The sequence below is a fragment of the Crinia signifera genome, chromosome 8, assembly GCF_055691185.1.
Source record: "Crinia signifera chromosome 8, ASM5569118v1, whole genome shotgun sequence".
Classification (NCBI taxonomy): Eukaryota; Metazoa; Chordata; class Amphibia; order Anura; family Myobatrachidae; genus Crinia; species Crinia signifera.
The window spans coordinates 65,410,604-65,424,626 of NC_139224.1; the positions used below are offsets into that span (position 1 = coordinate 65,410,604).

The window sequence follows — 14,023 nt, forward strand, 5'->3', positions numbered from 1 at the left end:
CTACTAAAGAGGCTCAACAATGTTTAGCTGCCAAAAGCAGTTGGAATTGGGCCTAAACAGTGTGGTAAGTTTTTAGGTGATGGCTATTGTGTCTGTTTGACCTCTTCCAAATGTCTGTACTGGCAATAAAGAGAAAAAAGTTTCCAATTTAAAAAGCTAGAGAATAAAAACAATTTGCCAGTAATGGGAATAACCTACAGCACCTGGTGTTCCCATGTGGTCTCCCACCCAAGTACTAACCAGGCCCAACACTGCTTAGCTTCCAAGATCAGACGAGATTGGGCGTATCCAATGTGGTATGGCTGTAGATGAAATACAAGCACTTTTTTGCCCTCTTCTACTTCTATAACCAGGTAAGCTAATAAAAAAGTTTCCTAACTGTTTTGGCTTACTGAAAAAAATCATGTGTTGGTAATGTAAAATGACCTACAGGACATGATATAAGCAGGTGGTCTCAAATTAATCTACTAAAGAGGCTCAACACTGTTTAGCTGCCAAAAGCAGTTGGAATTGGGCCGAAAAAGTGTGGTAAGTCTTTAGGTGAAGGCTATTGTGTCTGTTTGACCTCTCCCAAATGTCTGTATCGGCAATAAAAAGAAAAAGTTTCCAATTTAAATAGCTAGAGAATAAAAACAATTTGCCAGTAATGGGAAAAAGCCTACAGCACCTGGTGTTCCCATGTGGTCTCCCACCCAAGTACTAACCAGGCCCAACATTGCTTAGCTTCCAAGATCAGACGAGATTAGGCGTATCCAATGTGGTATGGCTGTAGGTGAGATACAGGCACTATTTTGCCCTCTTCTACTTCTATAACCAGGTAAGCTAATAAAAAAGTTTCCTAACTGTAATGGCTTACTGAAAAAAATCATGTGTTGGTAATGTAAAAAGACCTACAGGACATGATATTAGCAGGTGGTCTCAAATTAAACTACTAAAGAGGCTCAACAATGTTTAGCTGCCAAAAGCAGTTGGAATTGGGCCTAAACAGTGTGGTAAGTTTTTAGGTGATGGCTATTGTGTCTGTTTGACCTCTTCCAAATGTCTGTACTGGCAATAAAAGTTTTTTTTCCAATTTAAATAGCTAGAGAATAAAAACAATTTGCCAGTAATAAGAAAAAACCTACAGCACCTGGTGTTCCCATGTGGCCTCCCTCCCAAGTACTAACCAGGCCCAACACTGCTTAGCTTTCAAGATCACACGAGATTGGGCGTATCTAATGTGGTATGGCTGTAGGTGAGATACAGGCACTTTTTTGCCCTCTTCTACTTTTATAACCAGGTAAGTTAATAAAAAAGTATCCTAACTGTATTGGCTTACTGAAAAAAATCATGTGTTGGCAATGTAAAAAGACCTACAGGACATGGTATTAGCAGGTGGTCTCAAATTAAACTACTAAAGAGGCTCAACACTGTTTAGCTGCCAAAAGCAGTTAGAATTGGGCCTAAACAGTGTGGTAAGTTTTTAGGTGATGGCTATTGTGTCTGTTTGACCTCTTCCAAATGTCTGTACTGGCAATAAAGAGAAAAAAGTTTCCAATTTAAAAAGCTAGAGAATAAAAACAATTTGCCAGTAATGGGAAAAACCTACAGCACCTGGTGTTCCCATGTGGTCTCCCACCCAAGTACTAACTAGGCCCAACACTGCTTAGCTTCCAAGATCAGACGAGATTGGGCGTATCCAATGTGGTATGGCTGTAGGTGAAATACAAGCACTTTTTTTACCTCTTCTACTTCTATAACCCGGTAAGCTAATAAAAAAGTTTCCTAACTGTTTTGGCTTACTGAAAAAAATCATCTGTTGGTAATGTAAAAAGACCTACAGGACATGATATAAGCAGGTGGTCTCAAATTAATCTACTAAAGAGGCTCAACACTGTTTAGCTGCCAAAAGCAGTTGGAATTGGGCCGAAAAAGTGTGGTAAGACTTTAGGTGATGGCTATTGTGTCTGTTTGACCTCTCCCAAATGTCTGTATCGGCAATAAAAAGAAAAAGTTTCCAATTTAAATAGCTAGAGAATAAAAACAATTTGCCAGTAATGGGAAAAAGCCTACAGCACCTGGTGTTCCCATGTGGTCTCCCACCCAAGTACTAACCAGGCCCAACATTGCTTAGCTTCCAAGATCAGACGAGATTGGGCGTATCCAATGTGGTATGGCTGTAGGTGAGATACAGGCACTATTTTGCCCTCTTCTACTTCTATAACCAGGTAAGCTAATAAAAAAGTTTCCTAACTGTATTGGCTTACTGAAAAAAATCATGTGTTGGTAATGTAAAAAGACCTACAGGACATGATATTAGCAGGTGGTCTCAAATTAAACTACTAAAGAGGCTCAACAATGTTTAGCTGCCAAAAGCAGTTGGAATTGGGCCTAAACAGTGTGGTAAGTTTTTAGGTGATGGCTATTGTGTCTGTTTGACCTCTTCCAAATGTCTGTACTGGCAATAAAAAAAAAAGTTTCCAATTTAAATAGCTAGAGAATAAAATTTTTTTGCCAGTAATAAGAAAAAACCTACAGCACCTGGTGTTCCCATGTGGTCTCCCACCCAAGTACTAACCAGGCCCAACACTGCTTAGCTTCCAAGATCAGACGAAATTGGGCGTATCTAATGTGGTATTGCTGTAGGTGAGATACAGGCACTTTTTTGCCCTCTTCTACTTCTATAACCAGGTAAGTTAATAAAAAAGTTTCCTAACTGTTTTGGCTTACTGAAAAAAATCATGTGTTGGTAATGTAAAAAGACCTACAGGACATGATATAAGCAGGTGGTCTCAAATGAAACTACTAAAGAGGCTCAACACTGTTTAGCTGCCAAAAGCAGTTGGAATTGGGCCTAAACAGTGTGGTAAGTTTTTAGGTGATGGCTATTGTGTCTGTTTGACCTCTTCCAAATGTCTGTACTGGCAATAAAAAAAAAGTTTCCAATTTAAATAGCTAGAGAATAAAAACAATTTGCCAGTAATAAGAAAAAACCTACAGCACCTGGTGTTCCCATGTGGTCTCCCACCCAAGTACTAACCAGGCCCAACACTGCTTAGCTTCCCAGATCAGACGAGATTGGGCGTATCTAATGTGGTATTGCTGTAGGTGAGATACAGGCACTTTTTTGCCCTCTTCTACTTCTATAACCAGGTAAGTTAATAAAAAAGTTTCCTAACTGTTTTGGCTTACTGAAAAAAATCATGTGTTGGTAATGTAAAAAGACCTACAGGACATGATATTAGCAGGTGGTCTCAAATTAAACTACTAAAGAGGCTCAACAATGTTTAGCTGCCAAAAGCAGTTGGAATTGGGCCTAAACAGTGTGGTAAGTTTTTAGGTGATGGCTATTGTGTCTGTTTGACCTCTTCCAAATGTCTGTACTGGCAATAAAGAGAAAAAAGTTTCCAATTTAAAAAGCTAGAGAATAAAAACAAATTGCCAGTAATGGGAAAAACCTACAGCACCTGGTGTTCCCATGTGGTCTCCCACCCAAGTACTAACCAGGCCCAACACTGCTTAGCTTCCAAGATCAGACGAGATTGGGCGCATCCAATGTGGTATGGCTGTAGGTGAAATACAACCACTTTTTTGCCCTCTTCTACTTCTATAACCAGGTAAGCTAATAAAAAAGTTTCCTAACTGTTTTGGCTTACTGAAAAAAATCATGTGTTGGTAATGTAAAAAGACCTACAGGACATGATATAAGCAGGTGGTCTCAAATTAATCTACTAAAGAGGCTCAACACTGTTTAGCTGCCAAAAGCAGTTGGAATTGGGCCGAAAAAGTGTGGTAAGTCTTTAGGTGATGGCTATTGTGTCTGTTTGACCTCTCCCAAATGTCTGTATCGGCAATAAAAAGAAAAAGTTTCCAATTTAAATAGCTAGAGAATAAAAACAATTTGCCAGTAATGGGGAAAAGCCTACAGCACCTGGTGTTCCCATGTGGTCTCCCACCCAAGTACTAACCAGGCCCAACATTGCTTAGCTTCCAAGATCAGACGAGATTGGGCATATCCAATGTGGTATGGCTGTAGGTGAGATACAGGCACTATTTTGCCCTCTTCTACTTCTATAACCAGGTAAGCTAATAAAAAAGTTTCCTAACTGTTTTGGCTTACTGAATAAAATCATGTGTTGGTAATGTAAAAAGACCTACAGGACATGATATAAGCAGGTGGTCTCAAATTAAACTACTAAAGAGGCTCAACACTGTTTAGCTGCCAAAAGCAGTTGGAATTGGGCCGAAACAGTGTGGTAAGTCTTTAGGTGATGCCTATTGTGTCTGTTTGACCTCTCCCAAATGTCTGTGTCGGCAATAAAAAGAAAAAGTTTCCAATTTAAATAGCTAGAGAATAAAAACAATTTGCCAGTAATGGGAAAAAGCCTACAGCACCTGGTGTTCCCATGTGGTCTCCCACCCAAGTACTAACCAGGCCCAACACTGCTTAGCTTCCAAGATCAGACGAGATTGGGCGTATCTAATGTGGTATTGCTGTAGGTGAGATACAGGCACTTTTTTGCCCTCTTCTACTTCTATAACCAGGTAAGTTATTAAAAAAGTTTCCTAACTGTTTTGGCTTACTGAAAAAAATCATGTGTTGGTAATGTAAAAAGACCTACAGGACATGATATAAGCAGGTGGTCTCAAATTAAACTACTAAAGAGGCTCAACACTGTTTAGCTGCCAAAAGCAGTTGGAATTGGGCCGAAAAAGTGTGGTAAGTCTTTAGGTGATGGCTATTGTGTCTGTTTGACCTCTCCCAAATGTCTGTATCGGCAATAAAAAGAAAAAGTTTCCAATTTAAATAGCTAGAGAATAAAAAAATTTGCCAGTAATGGGAAAAAGCCTACAGCACCTGGTGTTCCCATGTGGTCTCCCACCCAAGTACTAACCAGGCCCAACATTGCTTAGCTTCCAAGATCAGACGAGATTGGGCGTATCCAATGTGGTATGGCTGTAGGTGAGATACAGGCACTTTTTTGCCCTCTTCTACTTCTATAACCAGGTAAGTTAATAAAAAAGTTTCCTAACTGTTTTGGCTTACTGAAAAAAATCATGTGTTGGTAATGTAAAAAGACCTACAGGACATGATATTAGCAGGTGGTCTCAAATTAAACTACTAATGAGGCTCAACAATGTTTAGCTGCCAAAAGCAGTTGGAATTGGGCCTAAACAGTGTGGTAAGTTTTTAGGTGATGGCTATTGTGTCTGTTTGACCTCTTCCAAATGTCTGTACTGGCAATAAAGAGAAAAAAGTTTCCAATTTAAAAAGCTAGAGAATAAAAACAATTTGCCAGTAATGGGAAAAACCTACAGCACCTGGTGTTCCCATGTGGTCTCCCACCCAAGTACTAACCAGGCCCAACACTGCTTAGCTTCCAAGATCAGATGAGATTGGGCGTATCCAATGTGGTATGGCTGTAGGTGAGATACAGGCACTTTATTGCCCTCTTCTACTTCTATAACCAGGTAAGCTAATAAAAAAGTGTCCTAACTGTTTTGTCTTACTGAAAAAAATCATGTGTTGGTAATGTAAAAAAACCTACAGGACATTTTATAAGCAGATGGTCTCAAATTAAACTACTAAAGAGGCTCAACACTGTTTAGCTGCCAAAAGCAGTTGGAATTGGGCCTAAACAGTGTGGTAAGTTTTTAGGTGATGGCTATTGTGTCTGTTTGACCTCTTCCAAATGTCTGTACTGGCAATAAAGAGAAAAAAGTTTCCAATTTAAAAAGCTAGAGAATAAAAACAATTTGCCAGTAATGGAAAAAACCTACAGCACCTGGTGTTCCCATGTGGTCTCCCACCCAAGTACTAACCAGGCCCAACACTGCTTAGCTTCCAAGATCAGACGAGATTGGGCGTATCCAATGTGGTATGGCTGTAGGTGAAATACAAGCACTTTTTTGCCCTCTTCTACTTCTATAACCAGGTAAGCTAATAAAAAAGTTTCCTAACTGTTTTGGCTTACTGAAAAAAATCATGTGTTGGTAATGTAAAAAGACCTACAGGACATGATATAAGCAGGTGGTCTCAAATTAATCTACTAAAGAGGCTCAACACTGTTTAGCTGCCAAAAGCAGTTGGAATTGGGCCGAAAAAGTGTGGTAAGTCTTTAGGTGATGGCTATTGTGTCTGTTTGACCTCTCCCAAATGTCTGTGTCGGCAATAAAAAGAAAAAGTTTCCAATTTAAATAGCTAGAGAATAAAAACAATTTGCCAGTAATGGGAAAAAGCCTACAGCACCTGGTGTTCCCATGTGGTCTCCCACCCAAGTACTAACCAGGCCCAACACTGCTTAGCTTCCAAGATCAGACGAGATTGGGCGTATCTAATGTGGTATTGCTGTAGGTGAGATACAGGCACTTTTTTGCCCTCTTCTACTTCTATAACCAGGTAAGTTATTAAAAAAGTTTCCTAACTGTTTTGGCTTACTGAAAAAAATCATGTGTTGGTAATGTAAAAAGACCTACAGGACATGATATAAGCAGGTGGTCTCAAATTAAACTACTAAAGAGGCTCAACACTGTTTAGCTGCCAAAAGCAGTTGGAATTGGGCCGAAAAAGTGTGGTAAGTCTTTAGGTGATGGCTATTGTGTCTGTTTGACCTCTCCCAAATGTCTGTATCGGCAATAAAAAGAAAAAGTTTCCAATTTAAATAGCTAGAGAATAAAAACAATTTGCCAGTAATGGGAAAAAGCCTACAGCACCTGGTGTTCCCATGTGGTCTCCCACCCAAGTACTAACCAGGCCCAACATTGCTTAGCTTCCAAGATCAGACGAGATTGGGCGTATCCAATGTGGTATGGCTGTAGGTGAGATACAGGCACTTTTTTGCCCTCTTCTACTTCTATAACCAGGTAAGTTAATAAAAAAGTTTCCTAACTGTTTTGGCTTACTGAAAAAAATCATGTGTTGGTAATGTAAAAAGACCTACAGGACATGATATTAGCAGGTGGTCTCAAATTAAACTACTAATGAGGCTCAACAATGTTTAGCTGCCAAAAGCAGTTGGAATTGGGCCTAAACAGTGTGGTAAGTTTTTAGGTGATGGCTATTGTGTCTGTTTGACCTCTTCCAAATGTCTGTACTGGCAATAAAGAGAAAAAAGTTTCCAATTTAAAAAGCTAGAGAATAAAAACAATTTGCCAGTAATGGGAAAAACCTACAGCACCTGGTGTTCCCATGTGGTCTCCCACCCAAGTACTAACCAGGCCCAACACTGCTTAGCTTCCAAGATCAGATGAGATTGGGCGTATCCAATGTGGTATGGCTGTAGGTGAGATACAGGCACTTTATTGCCCTCTTCTACTTCTATAACCAGGTAAGCTAATAAAAAAGTGTCCTAACTGTTTTGTCTTACTGAAAAAAATCATGTGTTGGTAATGTAAAAAAACCTACAGGACATTTTATAAGCAGATGGTCTCAAATTAAACTACTAAAGAGGCTCAACACTGTTTAGCTGCCAAAAGCAGTTGGAATTGGGCCTAAACAGTGTGGTAAGTTTTTAGGTGATGGCTATTGTGTCTGTTTGACCTCTTCCAAATGTCTGTACTGGCAATAAAGAGAAAAAAGTTTCCAATTTAAAAAGCTAGAGAATAAAAACAATTTGCCAGTAATGGAAAAAACCTACAGCACCTGGTGTTCCCATGTGGTCTCCCACCCAAGTACTAACCAGGCCCAACACTGCTTAGCTTCCAAGATCAGACGAGATTGGGCGTATCCAATGTGGTATGGCTGTAGGTGAAATACAAGCACTTTTTTGCCCTCTTCTACTTCTATAACCAGGTAAGCTAATAAAAAAGTTTCCTAACTGTTTTGGCTTACTGAAAAAAATCATGTGTTGGTAATGTAAAAAGACCTACAGGACATGATATAAGCAGGTGGTCTCAAATTAATCTACTAAAGAGGCTCAACACTGTTTAGCTGCCAAAAGCAGTTGGAATTGGGCCGAAAAAGTGTGGTAAGTCTTTAGGTGATGGCTATTGTGTCTGTTTGACCTCTCCCAAATGTCTGTATCGGCAATAAAAAGAAAAAGTTTCCAATTTAAATAGCTAGAGAATAAAAACAATTTGCCAGTAATGGGAAAAAGCCTACAGCACCTGGTGTTCCCATGTGGTCTCCCACCCAAGTACTAACCAGGCCCAACATTGCTTAGCGTCCAAGATCAGACGAGATTGGGCGTATCCAATGTGGTATGGCTGTAGGTGAGATACAGGCACTATTTTGCCCTCTTCTACTTCTATAACCAGGTAAGCTAATAAAAAAGTTTCCTAACTGTATTGGCTTACTGAAAAAAATCATGTGTTGGTAATGTAAAAAGACCTACAGGACATGATATTAGCAGGTGGTCTCAAATTAAACTACTAAAGAGGCTCAACAATGTTTAGCTGCCAAAAGCAGTTGGAATTGGGCCTAAACAGTGTGGTAAGTTTTTAGGTGATGGCTATTGTGTCTGTTTGACCTCTTCCAAATGTCTGTACTGGCAATAAAAAAAAAAGTTTCCAATTTAAATAGCTAGAGAATAAAAACAATTTGCCAGTAATAAGAAAAAACCTACAGCACCTGGTGTTCCCATGTGGTCTCCCACCCAAGTACTAACCAGGCCCAACACTGCTTAGCTTCCAAGATCAGACGAAATTGGGCGTATCTAATGTGGTATTGCTGTAGGTGAGATACAGGCACTTTTTTGCCCTCTTCTACTTCTATAACCAGGTAAGTTAATAAAAAAGTTTCCTAACTGTTTTGGCTTACTGAAAAAAATCATGTGTTGGTAATGTAAAAAGACCTACAGGACATGATATAAGCAGGTGGTCTCAAATTAAACTACTAAAGAGGCTCAACACTGTTTAGCTGCCAAAAGCAGTTGGAATTGGGCCTAAACAGTGTGGTAAGTTTTTAGGTGATGGCTATTGTGTCTGTTTGACCTCTTCCAAATGTCTGTACTGGCAATAAAAAAAAAGTTTCCAATTTAAATAGCTAGAGAATAAAAACAATTTGCCAGTAATAAGAAAAAACCTACAGCACCTGGTGTTCCCATGTGGTCTCCCACCCAAGTACTAACCAGGCCCAACACTGCTTAGCTTCCAAGATCAGACGAGATTGGGCGTATCCAATGTGGTATTGCTGTAGGTGAGATACAGGCACTTTTTTGCCCTCTTCTACTTCTATAACCAGGTAAGTTAATAAAAAAGTTTCCTAACTGTTTTGGCTTACTGAAAAAAATCATGTGTTGGTAATGTAAAAAGACCTACAGGACATGATATTAGCAGGTGGTCTCAAATGAAACTACTAAAGAGGCTCAACAATGTTTAGCTGCCAAAAGCAGTTGGAATTGCGCCTAAACAGTGTGGTAAGTTTTTAGGTGATGGCTATTGTGTCTGTTTGACCTCTTCCAAATGTCTGTACTGGCAATAAAGAGAAAAAAGTTTCCAATTTAAATAGCTAGAGAATAAAAACAATTTGCCAGTAATGGGGAAAAGCCTACAGCACCTGGTGTTTTCATGTGGTCTCCCACCCAAGTACTAACCAGGCCCAACATTGCTTAGCTTCCAAGATCAGACGAGATTGGGCATATCCAATGTGGTATGGCTGTGGGTGAGATACAGGCACTATTTTGCCCTCTTCTACTTCTATAACCAGGTAAGCTAATAAAAAAGTTTCCTAACTGTATTGGCTTACTGAGAAAAATCATGTGTTGGTAATGTAAAAAGACATACAGGACATGATATTAGCAGGTGGTCTCAAATTAAACTACTAAAGAGGCTCAACAATGTTTAGCTGCCAAAAGCAGTTGGAATGGGGCCTAAACAGTGTGGTAAGTTTTTAGGTGATGGCTATTGTGTCTGTTTGACCTCTCCCAAATGTCTGTATCGGCAATAAAAAGAAAAAGTTTCCAATTTAAATAGCTAGAGAATAAAAACAATTTGCCAGTAATGGGAAAAAGCCTACAGCACCTGGTGTTCCCATGTGGTCTCCCACCCAAGTACTAACCAGGCTCAACATTGCTTAGCTTCCAAGATCAGACGAGATTGGGCGGATCCAATGTGGTATGGCTGTAGGTGAGATACAGGCACTAATTTGCCCTCTTCTACTTCTATAACCAGGTAAGCTAATAAAAAAGTTTCCTAACTGTATTGGCTTACTGAAAAAAATCATGTGTTGGTAATGTAAAAAGACCTACAGGACATGATATAAGCAGGTGGTCTCAAATTAATCTACTAAAGAGGCTCAACACTGTTTAGCTGCCAAAAGCAGTTGGAATTGGGCCGAAAAAGTGTGGTAAGTCTTTAGGTGATGGCTATTTTGTCTGTTTGACCTCTCCCAAATGTCTGTATCGGCAATAAAAAGAAAAAGTTTCCAATTTAAATAGCTAGAGAATAAAAACAATTTGCCAGTAATGGGAAAAAGCCTACAGCACCTGGTGTTCCCATGTGGTCTCCCACCCAAGTACTAACCAGGCCCAACATTGCTTAGCTTCCAAGATCAAACGAGATTGGGCGTATCCAATGTGGTATGGCTGTAGGTGAGATACAGGCACTATTTTGCCCTCTTCTACTTCTATAACCAGGTAAGCTAATAAAAAAGTTTCCTAACTGTATTGGCTTACTGAAAAAAATCATGTGTTGGTAATGTAAAAAGACCTACAGGACATGATATTAGCAGGTGGTCTCAAATTAAACTACTAGAGGCTCAACAATGTTTAGCTGCCAAAAGCAGTTGGAATTGGGCCTAAACAGTGTGGTAAGTTTTTAGGTGATGGCTATTGTGTCTGTTTGACCTCTTCCAAATGTCTGTACTGGCAATAAAAAAAAAGTTTCCAATTTAAATAGCTAGAGAATAAAAACAATTTGCCAGTAATAAGAAAAAACCTACAGCACCTGGTGTTCCCATGTGGTCTCCCACCCAAGTACTAACCAGGCCCAACACTGCTTAGCTTCCAAGATCAGACGAGATTGGGCGTATCTAATGTGGTATTGCTGTAGTTGAGATACAAGCACTTTTTTGCCCTCTTCTACTTCTATAACCAGGTAAGTTAATAAAAAAGTTTCCTAACTGTTTTGGCTTACTGAAAAAAATCATGTGTTGGTAATGTAAAAAGACGTACAGGACATGATATTAGCAGGTGGTCTCAAATTAAACTACTAATGAGGCTCAACAATGTTTACCTGCCAAAAGCAGTTGGAATTGGGCCTAAACAGTGTGGTAAGTTTTTAGGTGATGGCTATTGTGTCTGTTTGACCTCTTCCAAATGTCTGTACTGGCAATAAAGAGAAAAAAAGTTTCCAATTTAAAAAGCTAGAGAATAAAAACAATTTGCCAGTAATGGGAAAAACCTACAGCACCTGGTGTTCCCATGTGGTCTCCCACCCAAGTACTAACCAGGCCCAACACTGCTTAGCTTCCAAGATCAGATGAGATTGGGCGTATCCAATGTGGTATGGCTGTAGGTGAGATACAGGCACTTTTTTGCCCTCTTCTACTTCTATAACCAGGTAAGCTAATAAAAAAGTGTCCTAACTGTTTTGACTTACTGAAAAAAATCATGTGTTGGTAATGTAAAAAAACCTACAGGAAATTTTATAAGCAGATGGTCTCAAATTAAACTACTAAAGAGGCTCAACACTGTTTAGCTGCCAAAAGCAGTTGGAATTGGGCCTAAACAGTGTGGTAAGTTTTTAGGTGATGGCTATTGTGTCTGTTTGACCTCTTCCAAATGTCTGTACTGGCAATAAAGAGAAAAAAGTTTCCAATTTAAAAAGCTAGAGAATAAAAACAATTTGCCAGTAATGGGAAAAACCTACAGCACCTGGTGTTCCCATGTGGTCTCCCACCCAAGTACTAACCAGGCCCAACACTGCTTAGCTTCCAAGATCAGATGAGATTGGGCGTATCCAATGTGGTATGGCTGTAGGTGAAATACAAGCACTTTTTTGCCCTCTTCTACTTCTATAACCAGGTAAGCTAATAAAAAAGTTTCCTAACTGTTTTGGCTTACTGAATAAAATCATGTGTTGGTAATGTAAAAAGACCTACAGGACATGATATAAGCAGGTGGTCTCAAATTAAACTACTAAAGAGGCTCAACACTGTTTAGCTGCCAAAAGCAGTTGGAATAGGGCCGAAACAGTGTGGTAAGTCTTTAGGTGATGCCTATTGTGTCTGTTTGACCTCTCCCAAATGTCTGTGTCGGCAATAAAAAGAAAAAGTTTCCAATTTAAATAGATAGAGAATAAAAACAATTTGCCAGTAATGGGAAAAAGCCTACAGCACCTGGTGTTCCCATGTGGTCTACCACCCAAGTACTAACCAGGCCCAACATTGCTTAGCTTCCAAGATCAGACGAGATTGGGCGTATCCAATGTGGTATGGCTGTAGGTGAGATACAGGCACTATTTTGCCCTCTTCTACTTCTATAACCAGGTAAGCTAATAAAAAAGTTTCCTAACTGTATTGGCTTACTGAAAAAAATCATGTGTTGGTAATGTAAAAAGACCTACAGGACATGATATTAGCAGGTGGTCTCAAATTAAACTACTAAAGAGGCTCAACAAGGTTTAGCTGCCAAAAGCAGTTGGAATTGGGCCTAAACAGTGTGGTAAGTTTTTAGGTGATGGCTATTGTGTCTGTTTGACCTCTTCCAAATGTCTGTACTGGCAATAAAAAAAAGTTTCCAATTTAAATAGCTAGAGAATAAAAACAATTTGCCAGTAATAAGAAAAAACCTACAGCACCTGGTGTTCCCATGTGGTCTCCCACCCAAGTACTAACCAGGCCCAACACTGCTTAGCTTCCAAGATCAGGCGTATCCAATGTGGTATGGCTGTAGGTGGAATACAAGCACTTTTTTGCCCTCTTCTACTTCTATAACCAGGTAAGCTAATAAAAAAGTTTCCTAACTGTTTTGGCTTACTGAAAAAAATCATGTGTTGGTAATGTAAAAAGACCTACAGGACATGATATAAGCAGGTGGTCTCAAATTAATCTACTAAAGAGGCTCAACACTGTTTAGCTGCCAAAAGCAGTTGGAATTGGGCCGAAACAGTGTGGTAAGTCTTTAGGTGATGCCTATTGTGTCTGTTTGACCTCTTCCAAATGTCTGTACTGGCAATAAAGAGAAAAAAGTTTCCAATTTAAAAAGCTAGAGAATAAAAACAATTTGCCAGTAATGGGAAAAACCTACAGCACCTGGTGTTCCCATGTGGTCTCCCACCCAAGTACTAACCAGGCCCAACACTGCTTAGCTTCCAAGATCAGACGAGATTGGGCGTATCCAATGTGGTATGGCTGTAGGTGAGATACAGGCACTTTTTTGCCCTCTTCTACTTCTATAACCAGGTAAGCTAATAAAAAAGTTTCCTAACTGTTTTGGCTTACTGAAAAAAATCATGTGTTGGTAATGTAAAAAGACCTACAGGACATGATATAAGCAGGTGGTCTCAAATTAAACTACTAAAGAGGCTCAACACTGTTTAGCTGCCAAAAGCAGTTGGAATTGGGCCTAAACAGTGTGGTAAGTTTTTAGGTGATGGCTATTGTGTCTGTTTGACCTCTTCCAAATGTCTGTACTGGCAATAAAAAAAAGTTTCCAATTTAAATAGCTAGAGAATAAAAACAATTTGCCAGTAATAAGAAAAAACCTACAGCACCTGGTGTTCCCATGTGGTCTCCCACCCAAGTACTAACCAGGCCCAACACTGCTTAGCTTCCAAGATCAGACGAGATTGGGCGTATCTAATGTGGTATGGCTGTAGGTGAGATACCGGCACTATTTTGCCCTCTTCTACTTCTATAACCAGGTAAGCTAATAAAAAAGTTTCCTAACTGTATTGGCTTACTGAAAAAAATCATGTGTTGGTAATGTAAAAAGACCTACAGGACATGATATTAGCAGGTGGTCTCAAATTAAACTACTAAAGAGGCTCAACAATGTTTAGCTGCCAAAAGCAGTTGGAATTGGGCCTAAACAGTGTGGTAAGTTTTTAGGTGATGGCTATTGTGTCTGTTTGACCTCTTCCAAATGTCTGTACTGGCAATAAA

At 39.5% G+C, this 14,023-nt stretch overlaps 28 non-coding genes and 2 pseudogenes across 28 annotated transcripts; all 30 read right to left on the reverse strand.

Moving 5' to 3' along the window:
• Nucleotides 1–191: 191 nt before the first annotated feature.
• Nucleotides 192–310, reverse strand: LOC146030779 (5S ribosomal RNA). The gene has a single exon (XR_014456265.1). It is a non-coding gene; the product is annotated as a 5S ribosomal RNA (ribosomal RNA).
• A 345-nt stretch (nucleotides 311–655) lies between these two features.
• LOC146031547 (5S ribosomal RNA) lies at nucleotides 656–774 on the reverse strand. Its single transcript, XR_014457011.1, has one exon. It is a non-coding gene; the product is annotated as a 5S ribosomal RNA (ribosomal RNA).
• A 343-nt stretch (nucleotides 775–1,117) lies between these two features.
• Nucleotides 1,118–1,236, reverse strand: LOC146028069 (5S ribosomal RNA; annotated as a pseudogene).
• A 345-nt stretch (nucleotides 1,237–1,581) lies between these two features.
• Nucleotides 1,582–1,700, reverse strand: LOC146031858 (5S ribosomal RNA). The gene has a single exon (XR_014457311.1). It is a non-coding gene; the product is annotated as a 5S ribosomal RNA (ribosomal RNA).
• Nucleotides 1,701–2,045: 345 nt separating this feature from the next.
• On the reverse strand, nucleotides 2,046–2,164 carry LOC146030457 (5S ribosomal RNA). The gene has a single exon (XR_014455950.1). It is a non-coding gene; the product is annotated as a 5S ribosomal RNA (ribosomal RNA).
• A 344-nt stretch (nucleotides 2,165–2,508) lies between these two features.
• Nucleotides 2,509–2,627, reverse strand: LOC146034087 (5S ribosomal RNA). Its single transcript, XR_014459494.1, has one exon. It is a non-coding gene; the product is annotated as a 5S ribosomal RNA (ribosomal RNA).
• A 343-nt stretch (nucleotides 2,628–2,970) lies between these two features.
• LOC146034686 (5S ribosomal RNA) lies at nucleotides 2,971–3,089 on the reverse strand. The gene has a single exon (XR_014460091.1). It is a non-coding gene; the product is annotated as a 5S ribosomal RNA (ribosomal RNA).
• Nucleotides 3,090–3,434: 345 nt separating this feature from the next.
• On the reverse strand, nucleotides 3,435–3,553 carry LOC146031609 (5S ribosomal RNA). The gene has a single exon (XR_014457072.1). It is a non-coding gene; the product is annotated as a 5S ribosomal RNA (ribosomal RNA).
• Nucleotides 3,554–3,898: 345 nt separating this feature from the next.
• Nucleotides 3,899–4,017, reverse strand: LOC146031326 (5S ribosomal RNA). Its single transcript, XR_014456794.1, has one exon. It is a non-coding gene; the product is annotated as a 5S ribosomal RNA (ribosomal RNA).
• Nucleotides 4,018–4,362: 345 nt separating this feature from the next.
• On the reverse strand, nucleotides 4,363–4,481 carry LOC146033878 (5S ribosomal RNA). The gene has a single exon (XR_014459287.1). It is a non-coding gene; the product is annotated as a 5S ribosomal RNA (ribosomal RNA).
• A 344-nt stretch (nucleotides 4,482–4,825) lies between these two features.
• On the reverse strand, nucleotides 4,826–4,944 carry LOC146030459 (5S ribosomal RNA). The gene has a single exon (XR_014455952.1). It is a non-coding gene; the product is annotated as a 5S ribosomal RNA (ribosomal RNA).
• Nucleotides 4,945–5,289: 345 nt separating this feature from the next.
• Nucleotides 5,290–5,408, reverse strand: LOC146030600 (5S ribosomal RNA). Its single transcript, XR_014456090.1, has one exon. It is a non-coding gene; the product is annotated as a 5S ribosomal RNA (ribosomal RNA).
• Nucleotides 5,409–5,753: 345 nt separating this feature from the next.
• On the reverse strand, nucleotides 5,754–5,872 carry LOC146032559 (5S ribosomal RNA). Its single transcript, XR_014457988.1, has one exon. It is a non-coding gene; the product is annotated as a 5S ribosomal RNA (ribosomal RNA).
• A 345-nt stretch (nucleotides 5,873–6,217) lies between these two features.
• Nucleotides 6,218–6,336, reverse strand: LOC146033880 (5S ribosomal RNA). The gene has a single exon (XR_014459289.1). It is a non-coding gene; the product is annotated as a 5S ribosomal RNA (ribosomal RNA).
• Nucleotides 6,337–6,681: 345 nt separating this feature from the next.
• Nucleotides 6,682–6,800, reverse strand: LOC146030460 (5S ribosomal RNA). The gene has a single exon (XR_014455953.1). It is a non-coding gene; the product is annotated as a 5S ribosomal RNA (ribosomal RNA).
• A 345-nt stretch (nucleotides 6,801–7,145) lies between these two features.
• Nucleotides 7,146–7,264, reverse strand: LOC146030613 (5S ribosomal RNA). Its single transcript, XR_014456102.1, has one exon. It is a non-coding gene; the product is annotated as a 5S ribosomal RNA (ribosomal RNA).
• A 345-nt stretch (nucleotides 7,265–7,609) lies between these two features.
• Nucleotides 7,610–7,728, reverse strand: LOC146032572 (5S ribosomal RNA). The gene has a single exon (XR_014458000.1). It is a non-coding gene; the product is annotated as a 5S ribosomal RNA (ribosomal RNA).
• Nucleotides 7,729–8,073: 345 nt separating this feature from the next.
• On the reverse strand, nucleotides 8,074–8,192 carry LOC146031683 (5S ribosomal RNA). Its single transcript, XR_014457144.1, has one exon. It is a non-coding gene; the product is annotated as a 5S ribosomal RNA (ribosomal RNA).
• A 344-nt stretch (nucleotides 8,193–8,536) lies between these two features.
• Nucleotides 8,537–8,655, reverse strand: LOC146034088 (5S ribosomal RNA). Its single transcript, XR_014459495.1, has one exon. It is a non-coding gene; the product is annotated as a 5S ribosomal RNA (ribosomal RNA).
• Nucleotides 8,656–8,998: 343 nt separating this feature from the next.
• LOC146031078 (5S ribosomal RNA) lies at nucleotides 8,999–9,117 on the reverse strand. The gene has a single exon (XR_014456555.1). It is a non-coding gene; the product is annotated as a 5S ribosomal RNA (ribosomal RNA).
• Nucleotides 9,118–9,463: 346 nt separating this feature from the next.
• On the reverse strand, nucleotides 9,464–9,582 carry LOC146034975 (5S ribosomal RNA). Its single transcript, XR_014460378.1, has one exon. It is a non-coding gene; the product is annotated as a 5S ribosomal RNA (ribosomal RNA).
• Nucleotides 9,583–9,927: 345 nt separating this feature from the next.
• Nucleotides 9,928–10,046, reverse strand: LOC146033579 (5S ribosomal RNA). The gene has a single exon (XR_014458988.1). It is a non-coding gene; the product is annotated as a 5S ribosomal RNA (ribosomal RNA).
• A 345-nt stretch (nucleotides 10,047–10,391) lies between these two features.
• On the reverse strand, nucleotides 10,392–10,510 carry LOC146030930 (5S ribosomal RNA). Its single transcript, XR_014456411.1, has one exon. It is a non-coding gene; the product is annotated as a 5S ribosomal RNA (ribosomal RNA).
• A 341-nt stretch (nucleotides 10,511–10,851) lies between these two features.
• Nucleotides 10,852–10,970, reverse strand: LOC146034142 (5S ribosomal RNA). Its single transcript, XR_014459549.1, has one exon. It is a non-coding gene; the product is annotated as a 5S ribosomal RNA (ribosomal RNA).
• A 346-nt stretch (nucleotides 10,971–11,316) lies between these two features.
• Nucleotides 11,317–11,435, reverse strand: LOC146030624 (5S ribosomal RNA). The gene has a single exon (XR_014456113.1). It is a non-coding gene; the product is annotated as a 5S ribosomal RNA (ribosomal RNA).
• Nucleotides 11,436–11,780: 345 nt separating this feature from the next.
• On the reverse strand, nucleotides 11,781–11,899 carry LOC146030636 (5S ribosomal RNA). Its single transcript, XR_014456125.1, has one exon. It is a non-coding gene; the product is annotated as a 5S ribosomal RNA (ribosomal RNA).
• Nucleotides 11,900–12,244: 345 nt separating this feature from the next.
• LOC146031770 (5S ribosomal RNA) lies at nucleotides 12,245–12,363 on the reverse strand. Its single transcript, XR_014457227.1, has one exon. It is a non-coding gene; the product is annotated as a 5S ribosomal RNA (ribosomal RNA).
• A 342-nt stretch (nucleotides 12,364–12,705) lies between these two features.
• LOC146028721 (5S ribosomal RNA) lies at nucleotides 12,706–12,814 on the reverse strand (annotated as a pseudogene).
• A 345-nt stretch (nucleotides 12,815–13,159) lies between these two features.
• Nucleotides 13,160–13,278, reverse strand: LOC146032584 (5S ribosomal RNA). The gene has a single exon (XR_014458012.1). It is a non-coding gene; the product is annotated as a 5S ribosomal RNA (ribosomal RNA).
• Nucleotides 13,279–13,620: 342 nt separating this feature from the next.
• On the reverse strand, nucleotides 13,621–13,739 carry LOC146031713 (5S ribosomal RNA). The gene has a single exon (XR_014457172.1). It is a non-coding gene; the product is annotated as a 5S ribosomal RNA (ribosomal RNA).
• Nucleotides 13,740–14,023: the final 284 nt, after the last annotated feature.